Source organism: Helianthus annuus, chromosome 11 (genome assembly GCF_002127325.2).
Source record: "Helianthus annuus cultivar XRQ/B chromosome 11, HanXRQr2.0-SUNRISE, whole genome shotgun sequence".
Lineage (NCBI taxonomy): Eukaryota > Viridiplantae > Streptophyta > Magnoliopsida > Asterales > Asteraceae > Helianthus > Helianthus annuus.
The window spans coordinates 451,043-463,092 of NC_035443.2; the positions used below are offsets into that span (position 1 = coordinate 451,043).

The 12,050-nt window shown below is 35.9% G+C and overlaps 1 non-coding gene across 1 annotated transcript; it reads left to right on the forward strand.

The window, feature by feature from the left end:
• Positions 1-11,725: 11,725 nt before the first annotated feature.
• TRNAG-UCC lies at positions 11,726-11,796 on the forward strand. The gene has a single exon. It is a non-coding gene; the product is annotated as a tRNA-Gly (tRNA).
• Positions 11,797-12,050: the final 254 nt, after the last annotated feature.

A 12,050-nucleotide genomic window follows, 5' to 3' on the forward strand; every position in this document is an offset into this window, starting at 1 on the left:
TAGATATCCTGCTGGTCAAAAAGATGTTATAGAAAAGATGACTCAAGAAATGTTAGACTCAGGAGTGATCAGGGAAAGTCAAAGCTCCTTTGCATCTCCTGTGGTATTGGTTAAAAAGAAGGATGGTTCTTGGAGAATGTGCATTGACTACAGGAAATTAAACAATGCAACAGTTAAGAACAGGTATCCTATTCCTCTCATTGAAGAGCTTTTGGATGAACTGCATGGGGCTACTATTTTTTCAAAACTGGATTTAAGGGCAGGTTATCATCAAATTCGAATGTATGATAAAGATGTGCACAAGACAGCTTTTAGGACCCATCAAGGGTTATTCGAATTCTTAGTAATGCCATTTGGCCTTACTAATGCCCCAGCCACTTTCCAGGCTTTAATGAATTCAGTTTTTAAGGATCTCATCAGGAAATGTGTTCTTGTGTTCTTTGATGATATTCTGGTATTCAGTTCTGATCTACATCAGCATGTGAAGGATCTGTCACAAGTGTTTCTGTTGTTTAGACAACATGCTTTGCTAGCTAAAAAGTCTAAGTGTTCTTTTGCTGGTTCAAGAATAGATTACTTGGGGCATATCATATCAAAGGAAGGGGTTTCAACTGATCCAACAAAAATAATGGCCATCAAAGATTGGCCTTTTCCAGAGACAGTCAAACAGTTAAGGGGCTTCCTGGGGTTAGCAGGGTATTACAGGCGCTTTATTCAAGGTTTTGGTTCAATTGCTAAGCCTTTAACTGATTTGTTGAGAAAAGATGCTTTCAAATGGACTGAGGAAACTACTCAAGCTTTTAATGAGCTCAAAAATGCTTTGATTCACTATCCTGTGTTAGCTTTACCAAACTTTAATGAACCTTTTATTCTAGAAACTGATGCATCATCTAAAGGTATTGGGGCAGTGCTAATGCAAAAAGGACACCCACTGGCTTACATGAGTAAAGCCTTATCAGCCAGACAACAGAGTCTATCTGTTTATGAAAAGGAACTCCTAGCAATTCTGATGGCAGTCAAGAATTGGCATCATTATTTGATCATCAATAAGTTCATTATCAGAACTGATCAAAAAAGTTTGAAGCATCTGTTAGAACAAAAGGTTGTTACCCCTTTACAACATACTTGGCTGTCCAAACTTATGGGGTACAACTATGAGATTGAATACAAAAAGGGGTGTGAGAACAAAGTAGCTGATGCATTATCAAGGAAGCAGGGTATGTGCTTGTTACAGATGGGATTAAGTGCTGTGGAACCCTTATTATGGAAAAAAATTGAAGCTTCATGGAAATCTGACTTAAACTTGCAGGATATAATGAAGAAGTTAACTGAGGGTAAAATAGTCAAAAATTTTGTTTGGGATGGCCATAAATTGTTGAAGAAAAATAGGATTGTCATTGGTTGTGATCAGCAGTTAAGGCAGGAGATTATTACTCTTTACCACAGCTCAACTCTTGGAGGGCATTCTGGGTTCATTCCTAGTTATAGGAGAATCAAACAGTACTTTACTTGGTCCAGATGTGCTAAAGATGTGAGAAATTTCATTAAACAGTGCAATGTGTGTTTAAAAGCCAAGTATGAACCAATAGCATCACCTGGGTTGTTGCAGCCCTTACCTCTTCCTCAAACTGTTTTCAGTGATTTGACAATGATTTCATTTCAGGGTTACCTAAAGTGAATGGGAAGGAATCCATTTGGGTAATTGTGGACAGGTTCACCAAGTATGCTCATTTTTTACCCCTGGTGCATCCCTACTCAGCTTCTCAATTAGCTCAACTCTTTTTGGATAATATTTTCAAACTGCATGGCTGTCCACAGACCATAATCTCTGATAGGGATACATTATTCATGAGCAATTTTTGGCAAGAATTTCTTAAACTCCAAGGCATTGTGTCTGCTATGTCAACTTCTTACCATCCGCAAACTGATGGCCAAACAGAAGTCTTAAACAGGTGCTTGGAGACCTATTTGAGGTGTATGGTGATGGAAGTTCCTAAAGAATGGCCAAAGTTTTTATCTTTAGCTGAATGGTGGTATAATACTTCCTTCCACTCTGCCATTGGTATGTCCCCTTTTCAAGCCTTATATGGAATGATACCACCTTTACATGTTCCATTTATACCCTATGATACAAATGTGGCTTCTGTGGAACAACTGTTTTTGGAAAGAGAAAATGTGCTGCAAGTGCTGAAGTTCAATTTGTCAAGGGCAAGAAACAGAATGAAACAGCAGGCAGATCTGCATAGGTCAGACAGGAACTTTGATGTGGGACAATGGGTGTTTGTGAAATTACATCCTTATGTGCAATCTACTTTAAGAGCCAACAGATACACTAAATTGAGCCCTAAGTTTTATGGACCATTTCTGATTATTCAGAAGGTGGGCAAGGCTGCTTATAAGTTGGATTTACCACCAGATGCTCAAATCCATCATACCTTTCATGTGTCCTTGTTGAAGGCTGCTACTGGACCACTTATTGCTCCTACACCACTGCCTATAGCACCACGTTTTAGCCTACAACCTCAAGCTATATTGGACAGAAAAATGGTTAAGAGGAATTCTAAGGTGGCTATCAAAGTCTTGGTTCATTGGGCTGGGTTGCCGGCTTCTGATGCTTCATGGGAGTTTTTGGATGATTTTCGTTTGAGATTTCCAGATTTTGATACTTGAGGACAAGTATGTTGTTGAGGGGGAAGTATTGTTAGATTAGAAAACACTGTTGATATGTAGCAGTGGATAGTTATATCAGTGGTTAGTGTAAGGTCATTAGTTATATCAGGGGTTAGTTGATATGTAGCAGTGGATAGTTATATCAGTGGTTTGTTGCTGTAATAAGTTCAGGGACTAAAATGTCAATTCTGTAATAGTTCAGGGTCCTTAGTGTTAGTCAGTCATTGTAAATGCTGTTATAAATGGTTGAAAGTCTGTTAATGGAAGTTAGCTTGGTTTTTGGGTCTTTTCTCTCTCTCTCTCTCTCTTGTGTTTCTCTCTCTAAAATTGAGCTCCAACAGGGGGTGTCATCCAGCCCAGGTCATCAACTATAGCACCTCGGGGCGCTATACCTCCACACCCAGAGATTTAAAAGGGGGGGGGGGGCGTTATACAAAGGGCTCCATCATGTTAACGTCAAAAATAAAAGGTTCAGGTGAGGCCCACTAGATTTAATCCAATGAAATCTATTTTTTTTAATTTTGTTTAATAGGAGGCTTCATCCACACCATGCAAATTAAAGAGGGCTCCATCCACACCATGGATCCTACGTGTCGCTTACGTGGCCTGATAAAGCCCCTAGGGGACTCCAACCACACTCTCCAGTCTTAGCATTTCATTTTTCTTAGCTAATCATGATTTCCAGGCAGTACCCATGATCCCATTTTCACGGTTCATCTTTACAATTGTTTTCTTCTTTTGCTATCGTTTGAATTCAACAAAGATAATCATAAAAATTGGCTAAAGAAAATTGTATTGATCATTTCGAATACTTCTTATGCAATATGTTCAATAAATGATATGTTTTCGATATGTCTTTTTCTAATAAAAAACCCTCCTATTTACCTATATGATAACTTATCCAAATCTGTAAATGGCCAAATTCTTCATTTAAGTCCCAATTTCAAACCCAATTAAAATAATAACAAGGATGGGTGCTAAAACATAAACAAGGATTAGGGTTTCCCACTCCCAACGACATCGCAGAACAACGCACCAGCCATTCGGGGTTTCGATCATCATCAGCGATTGGGTTTCCATTCTTGCAATATTTCGTTTTCAGAATCAGAAGCTACACCGAATCCAACACAAAATCCACTTAGGGTTTGCAATTGCATTCTTGCTTCACAAATCACTAATCAGGTATGAAATTGCGAATTTGAATGTAAAATTTTGATTTTTGACGCCATTGCTTGATAAATGATGTTTTTTTGTCATGTTTGATTGTGTGCTTTGTATGTTTTAAAGATTGAAAGTTAAAATGTCAAAGTTTAGATTTAGAATTAGCCTTTAAATATTAATATTTATGCAAGATGAACTAATATCTATGTTTAAACTTTAAGTATGGTTATGTACTTGTGTGATTTACTGATTTTGATTGAGAACTTTACTTCCAAAAATGTTATGAGAGCCTCATGATTTGCTTAAGTAAGTTAGTTCGATCATTTTGTTACACCACTATTGTTTTGTTTATTTTATAACAATTAATCACTTATTGTTGTATTGCGGTTTTTGTATATATAATTGATAAGTTTATATTATAGGGAGGGGACCAATTTTTTCGTCTCACACGAGGCCCAAAAGTTTTTTTTGATCATTCTTGGGGACGATCCTGCTGAGTGTAGTGTATCGATCTTGCATAGTAACATCTTCAAAGCCCCTTTTTGCTATATTTACAATCTCCATTATCACCACTAGAAGGGATGATGTTGATGGAATCGTGGCGAGTTGATTGATGCGTGGAATGTGTATATATTGTTTAAGTTTTTTTTTTTTGACACAAATCTTTGTTTTAAATTCAAACAAATGGTTTTCACTATGGCAAAAACAAGTGTACATATTGTGACTTGTGTGGTGTGGTGAAAACTAATCATGGATCCATGGCCTTGGTGGCTCCCCTACTCAATCCATATTGTTGTACAGTCCATTAGAAAGTGAGGGTTTTGTACAAGTAAAAGCAAATAAACATAAATGAAATAAAAACAAAAATAATAGAGGGTGAAGGCAATCAATCAGAGATAGATATCACTTTGCCTTCGAATCCCCTTGACGTATAATATAATACTTGAAGTGATTTTACATAGTATGGTATATAGGGTATCACATCATGAGATGGAAAGACCACATCAAAGGAACTCTTTGTGCCAAACTAAAAAGTTCAAATGATTGAATTGATTGTTAGGTTTTACACTAGATAGAAGATATAATAGTTGAATACATAGTGTAAGGGGTTGTTTGGCAACTACTGAATGGTTAAGTGCTGAACGAGTAAGATGTCTGAATCAATAAGTGCTGAACCAGTAAGAGGTCTAAACCATTAAGAGCCAATATAATGCTTAATCGTTCAGAGGCAAATGTCTGACCAATTCAGATTAGAGGTCTTAACCATTCAGACTCTGTATAATTCTTAACCATTCAGAGGCAAATGTTTGAACCATTCAGACATTTGCTCGTGAAACAAACAGTCTGAACCATTAAGTGCTGAACAGTAAGAGGTCTGAATTATTAAGAGCCCCATTAAGAGGTAAACAAACAGCCGCTAAGTAAAAGAAAAAATGTAAGGATGTAATTCTTCTAGATATGACAAACGACTCTTAATTGGCAATCATCAATGGTTGTCATGATCTCTCAAATATGGAAATGATGTTAATGTTGATCATATAATTTTTTAAATATTTATTTTTCTAACCCCCCTCCCCCTCTCAAGTTGAGTAGTGGGATCTTCAATACTTAACTTATCAAGACATTTGCTAAAAATCCTTCTGTTAACGGATTTTGTTAGTATATTGGCTAATTGGACTTCAAATCGGACAAAAGGAAGCTCTATAATCCATACTTCAAGCTTCCCTTTGGTGAAGTGCCTATCAATTTCAACATGCTTCGTCCATTGTTTGGAACTGGTTTTATTGAAATTTGGATTGCTGCTTTGTTATCACACACCAGTTTACTGATTTTGTTGGGAGGAAAATCAATTTCAATCATAAGTTTGTGTTTCCATATAATATCTATTGTACCCCATTCGAGTCACAAGATTCCCTCCAGTTGTGGTGAAATTCACCACAACTTTATATAGATCTTTTGTTTCCTTTGTAACCTCCCAGTCTGCGTTGGTGTACCCAAGAATCTCTAGATGCCCATATGGTTTGAAAAATAATGCCATGCCTAGCTGTTCCTTTGATACACCTGATGATTCGCCATACTGCATTCATGTGTTCATCTTGAGGTTGATGAATAAACTGACTTACCACTCCAACAACATAAGCAATGTCCAACCGAGTGTGAGATATATATTAGTTTGCCTAATAGGCATTGGTATATCTCTTTATCTACCAATTTTACTTTTTCTTCGATACAAAGTTTATGGTTAAGGTTAATCATCATTGGAGTGTCAACATGCTTGTAGTCGATCATTCCTGTCTTGGCAAGAATGTCAAGCACATATTTCTTTTGACATATAGAGTTCCCTTGTTTAGACCTTAGTACTTCAATTCCAAGGAAATATTTAAGTCTTCCCAAGTCTTTCCTTTCAACGAACTTGTCCTTAACTTCTTCATTTCTTCCTCATCATTATCTGTACTAATCATGTCATCAACATATATAATCAAACAAGTGATAAGTTTACATCTTCATTTAAGAAATAATGTGTGGTCAGATTTACTTTGTTGAGATCCATATCATTTCGTTGCTAGAGTAAATTTGCCAAACCATGACCGAAGAGATTGATTAAGCCCATAGATAGATTTTTTAAATGGCATACTTCCTTTGTCTTAAAGTTTTCCATGAATCCAGGTGGAGCTTCCATATAAACTTCTTTTTTAGCTCTCCATACCAGAAGGCGATATTAGATCAAACTGTTGATACAAACATCACTGGTGTATTTAGTGTTTTAACTCCTACTAACGCGTATGCGTTAATCGAGAAACGAGCTACAAATGACTATCAAGCATCTTGAAAGCTTGCTCAAGTCAAGAGGACCGGTATCCATCAAGTTGATGCAAATGTTGCACTTAATCAAAGGTAGGGACACTTGCCATTCAAATGGAGCGATTCTTTGCAAAGAAGGGCCCCACCATAACTGAAAGTTGCATAACATGTGGAGGGGATCATGATGCTAACGTTTATCCTTTCGGAGGAGGTACTGAGGATGTCTTGTTCAATGGAAATCAAGGAGATAGCAAAACAACCCTTATAGGAACACGTCTCCACGAGGATTTAATCAACGGTTAAATTTAGGGAATAACAAGAACAATCAAACCTTGAATATATATCGAAGAAGTACACGAAGGAAAATGATACAAAGACACCTAACACTAAGACTGAACTAAAGCAAAAAGGAGCTCAATTTAGAATATTGAGAAACGCATAGACTAACTGGCTCAACAAATCTCTGAAAGACCACCAGGGGGATTATGAGGCAAAACCCCACTGCTCAAGTAAAAGTTATCATGAATAGCAGTGGAGACCACTCAATATCTCGTTATTAAGCATGGAGTTTCAAAGGGGGTAGTTCAAGAAGAACCACATGTGGAAAAAAAGCACTTGAGAAAGAGTAGCTTGTGAATAAGGAAAGAATCCAGTGCATGAGTACAAACCTTGTATTTTGTATCCATGTAGGCTAAAAATGACAAAATGGAAGAATAATATGAGAAGTTCCTTTAACTTTTCAAATCCTTACATATCAATCTCCTATTCATTGATGCATTAATGCATATGTATAATTATGTCAAGTTTCTTAAAACATTGTTATCTAACAAGAAAAAACTTGAAGAGGTTTCAAACATGAAGCTTAATGAAGAATTCTCTACCATTCACCATGAGAAATTTACATGAGAAGTTATTTGATTCGCGAAGTTTTACCCTTCCTAGTGAGATAGGTAAAGTATCGGTTAATAACACGTTAGTTGACCTTGGCGAGAGCATTAACCCGATGCCTTATTTAATGTTTGCCAAGTTAGGTTTAAGTGATCTTTCACCTACACATATGAGTATATAGCTTGCTAACACATCGGCGAAACACCCTCGGTGTATTGTGAAAAATGTGATGGTCAAGACTAGTGAATTTGTACTCCTTGCAATTTTCATCATCTTGGACATGGACGTGGATACAAGAGTTCTTTTAATCTTAGGACATCCTAGAGCCTTGATTGATGTTTATGAAGGAACAATAGAGTTGATGATAATAAGATATTGTTTAACATCAAGACTAACTCCACCAACCACAAGGAACACTTGAAGGCGACAACATACTTAATTGAGACTATGAGAATTCCTAACCATCATGAATTAGAAAGCAAATGTGAATCAAGTATGTCATGGTAAGAATAATTGAAGGATGAATTTCTGAATCTACCATTGGTATATGGGAGGAACAAAAACTTTAACTTGCTGAAAAAGACATTAAAGAATTAGAACAATTAATCTTTGGGAAACCACCTGATGAGGTGACTGAAAAGCTAATAACTCCCAAAGAAGTGATTGAGGATTTAGAAAAATCTAAAGAGGTGACACCTATCCAAGAAGATAATTGTGGGGATGGGAATGTCAGAAGTGATGTTATAAGTGATACAACCATAGTCGGAAAAAATGTTAAGATCAAGCACCACAAAATTAGACCACATTGGAAAAAAGTTTTAAAAAAGGAGTTTCATTGAAAGGAAACGAATTCAATCCAAGTGGTTAATATTGTTCCAACAATGGATTACCATGCTGACCCACACTGAAGATGTCATTGTTTTTGGAGTTTATCACATCATCTTGAAAGGAATAGGAGAGAAAAATCATTAATGAGAAGCCACCTGATAGTGAGGAAGGCTCACTAGTCATGGTTTGGTAGAAGTTCGATTGGGAGTTCGTCTGAAGACTCATCTAGCGCTACCAGGAGGCATCCTGAGCCTTAATTTATCTCCAAAATGGAGTAGACAGTAATATTTTAGGGTTTCCAGTTGTAACCATTACTTTTGTGCAATAAAATGGCATATTGTGGGCTTGCTTGACCTAGGTACGACCCGTACCCACTTAAGTGAGTACAGTCGTACCCACTTTCAGGCGCCTATAAGCCAACCGTCCCCTATTTAGGGATGGAAATGGGGCAGGTTTGGGTAATCTCGACCATATACATGTAGGGTTTTTATCTGGTAATTACTTGTTGGGTAGTGGGTATACCCGCGTTAATTTATAAAGAATAACCGTTGGGCATGCCCGACCCAAAACTCTTAAGGTATATATCATGTAACTATTAGTCAATTGCAATTTGGATGTTGCCGAAATATTACAAATAAAGCGTATGCCAATCTTGAAGACAATATATGGTTTTCAGCAAATCGTGTACGCCATTCGTGATATTTTCGAAAGGTATGAAATGTGGTGCAATAAAAAGGAAAAGAACAAAGAAAACTATGTAATTTAAGGGCATATCATATATATGACATAGTTAAAATTAATAAAAAGGAAGTTATTGTAGGTATATAATCGGGTAAACGGGTATACGTTATCGGGTCGGGTAAACAGGTATATCAATAAATCCCATATGTGCTCTATACCCTCGAAAAATAAAATAAAAAATAATCCCATACTCGATTACCCTACCTTATACCTGTCTTAAAAGTTTGGGGTTTCGAGTTTACCCATCTGGTTTGGGTAGAGGTGCACCAACCGGGTATTTTTAATAACTGGTTCCGGTTATGGAATCGGTTTTGATTTCTCGTTTTAAAGGTTCGAACAAGATATCGCTATAACCTGTTCAGTTCCAGTTATTTGACAAAAAACCATACCCTATGTGCCTGGTTCCGGTTCTTAAGAAATCGGGCATTAATATACCTTATTTTCGGGTTTTTCTATACCTTATTTCCGAGTTTTTTAGTACCTACTTTTACGTTTTTTTAAGACTCTATTGCATTTTTGCAAGGGCGGCCCTGAGGGTGGGCAGGGAAGATCACCTGCCAGGGCCTGATATTTCGAAGGGCACATTATTTAAAAAAAACCCGATATGTATATGTAAAAGAAATTTTTTTAATAGGGTATACCCAAACAAACACCAACATAGGCTCACTTACAAAACTATTCTTATGGCTTAGATTAGTTATTAGCCCATTGGCATTAGGTTTAGACATTTAGTGAGCCCAATACCCAATTTCGTTAAGGCCTAAGGGCTTTTCAAGCTCGAACAGGGTACACGAATTCTCAGGGCCGGGCTGCATTTTTTACCCTATCTATACCCTACAGGTATGTTTGGTTTCGGTTTCGGATACAGAATACCGGGTATTAAAAAAACCGGTTCCAGGTTTTTTTACCGGGTCTAATTCCGGGTACGGTTTTCTTGTGCACCTCTAGGTTCGGGTTCGATTGTCATCCTATACACCTCCAAAAAACACACAATTAAAGATTCCCGATGATTTTCGAGTCCATTCCACATTGACATTTCGGTAAATACTCGTTTATGTTTTGCAAGTTTAAAACCCTAAATTTTTTATATCCATGATGCACGTTGGCTTTACTAGGTGGTTTTCTTGATTTTATTTTGTTTTTCACTCATTTATCATCGAGATGCCCAACGCTACCGCATATTCACAAAAGAAGCTATTAAGTATCGAATTGTGTGAAATTGCATTCAAAGAAGTAAAAAATATGAGGATAAACATATCTTGAAAATATGTATGAATGATGGCACATCAATACCATCATGGAATATAGATACAAGAAGACAATTACATGCAAAGTCCACCTAAAGTGTAGAAAAATCTAAAAGCCTAAAATAAAGCTAAGACATATATGTACCCTACTAAAAGCCCTTACCTTTAGTTCTACATCTCCATGAACTCTTATATTGGATCATATTCTTAGAGATGTGCAACTCTTGCCAATATACATAATATACTCAACCCAAGTCAAATTGGGCTTACCTCTACTCTTCCTCCCCTCCATAGTAAAACTATGTCTCATATATGGACTATAATTTTATGTTTCTAACAATTTGGGCCTACCCGTCGGATATTTATTTTTTCCATTCTTATTTTTGTATAATTTTATGTTTCTAACAATTACAATAAATTGAAATACGATAAACTACATACATACATATCCCCATAAAATATACCTTTTTCAATCTCATACTTGATCCCATACTTGACAGTTTCTGGTATACCCGTCCCGAACGTTTGAGTTATGGTATACTCGTCGAGCTCATGTTCTTTTTGTCATCTCTATTGGTATGACTCTTACTACTATATCTAGGTAATTCCAAAACTCTCTATTCTCCAGATTTCTTAGTCGGACATGCGGTAAATATACACCACTACTACTAGTTCCCACACCAAGACACGCTAGACACAAACCAAAATTCAAGAAAACAGTTTTTTATTTAAAAAAATACTTGACTATATGTTTAATAGTTAAATCAAACAAATTACACAATAAAAATGAGTGTTTTTTTTTCCTTTTTAAACACGATCAAATTTGATATATATATATATATATATATATATATATATTAATTATTTTTGTTATTGTATTTTACCAAGTCATGAAAGTTTTGGCACTATAAATTAAGTTATTTTTTAAAATAATTTTATTTGATTACAACAAAATTTAATCTGATAATTATAAACAACACTTTCTTACTCTGCTACATGCAATTTCATCAAGCTAGCAACAACAAATCGACCAGGTGGTGTCAATACATACATTTTTTATAGTTATGAAACTATATAAAGTTGTAAATACAGAGTCCATGACTAGGATTATTATATTATATTATATAGAGAACAAACATAACTCTTCTAATAGGCTTAACCTTCATTACATACATAATCTTTAGATTTCAAGAGACGTTATCTAGCTAGCTTAGTCATGTGATACATTACAAATCATTTCGTTACTATAAGAGTGATTGTCTTAAAAAAGTTATCTAACTATAATCAATTACCTAACAACTACTTTACTACCTAAGATGTCATTAATAGTGTGTGGGGCAAATACATCTTCTATTCATATATTATCAATCTATCTACTTAAATCAGTAGCACCAGTGGTCTAGTGGTAGAATAGTACCCTTCCACGGTACAGACCCGGGTTCGATTCCCGGCTGGTGCATTTTTTTTATATATATGTTACTCTTTACATATTTTACACCCCTTGTACTTTCTACTAAGAATGAAAAAAAAAAAAAAAAATCTGGTATTATAATTTGAACAAGTTTTAAATAAACGAGATTTTCCTTTCTATATATTTCTTTTCTTTTTAATTGCATCAAACGGTAATCTTTTAGCATCCAATTTATGTATCACTACTCATCACAGCCATGTTCTTTTGAATATTGTGCATCAAACTTGTTTTCATGGATTAAA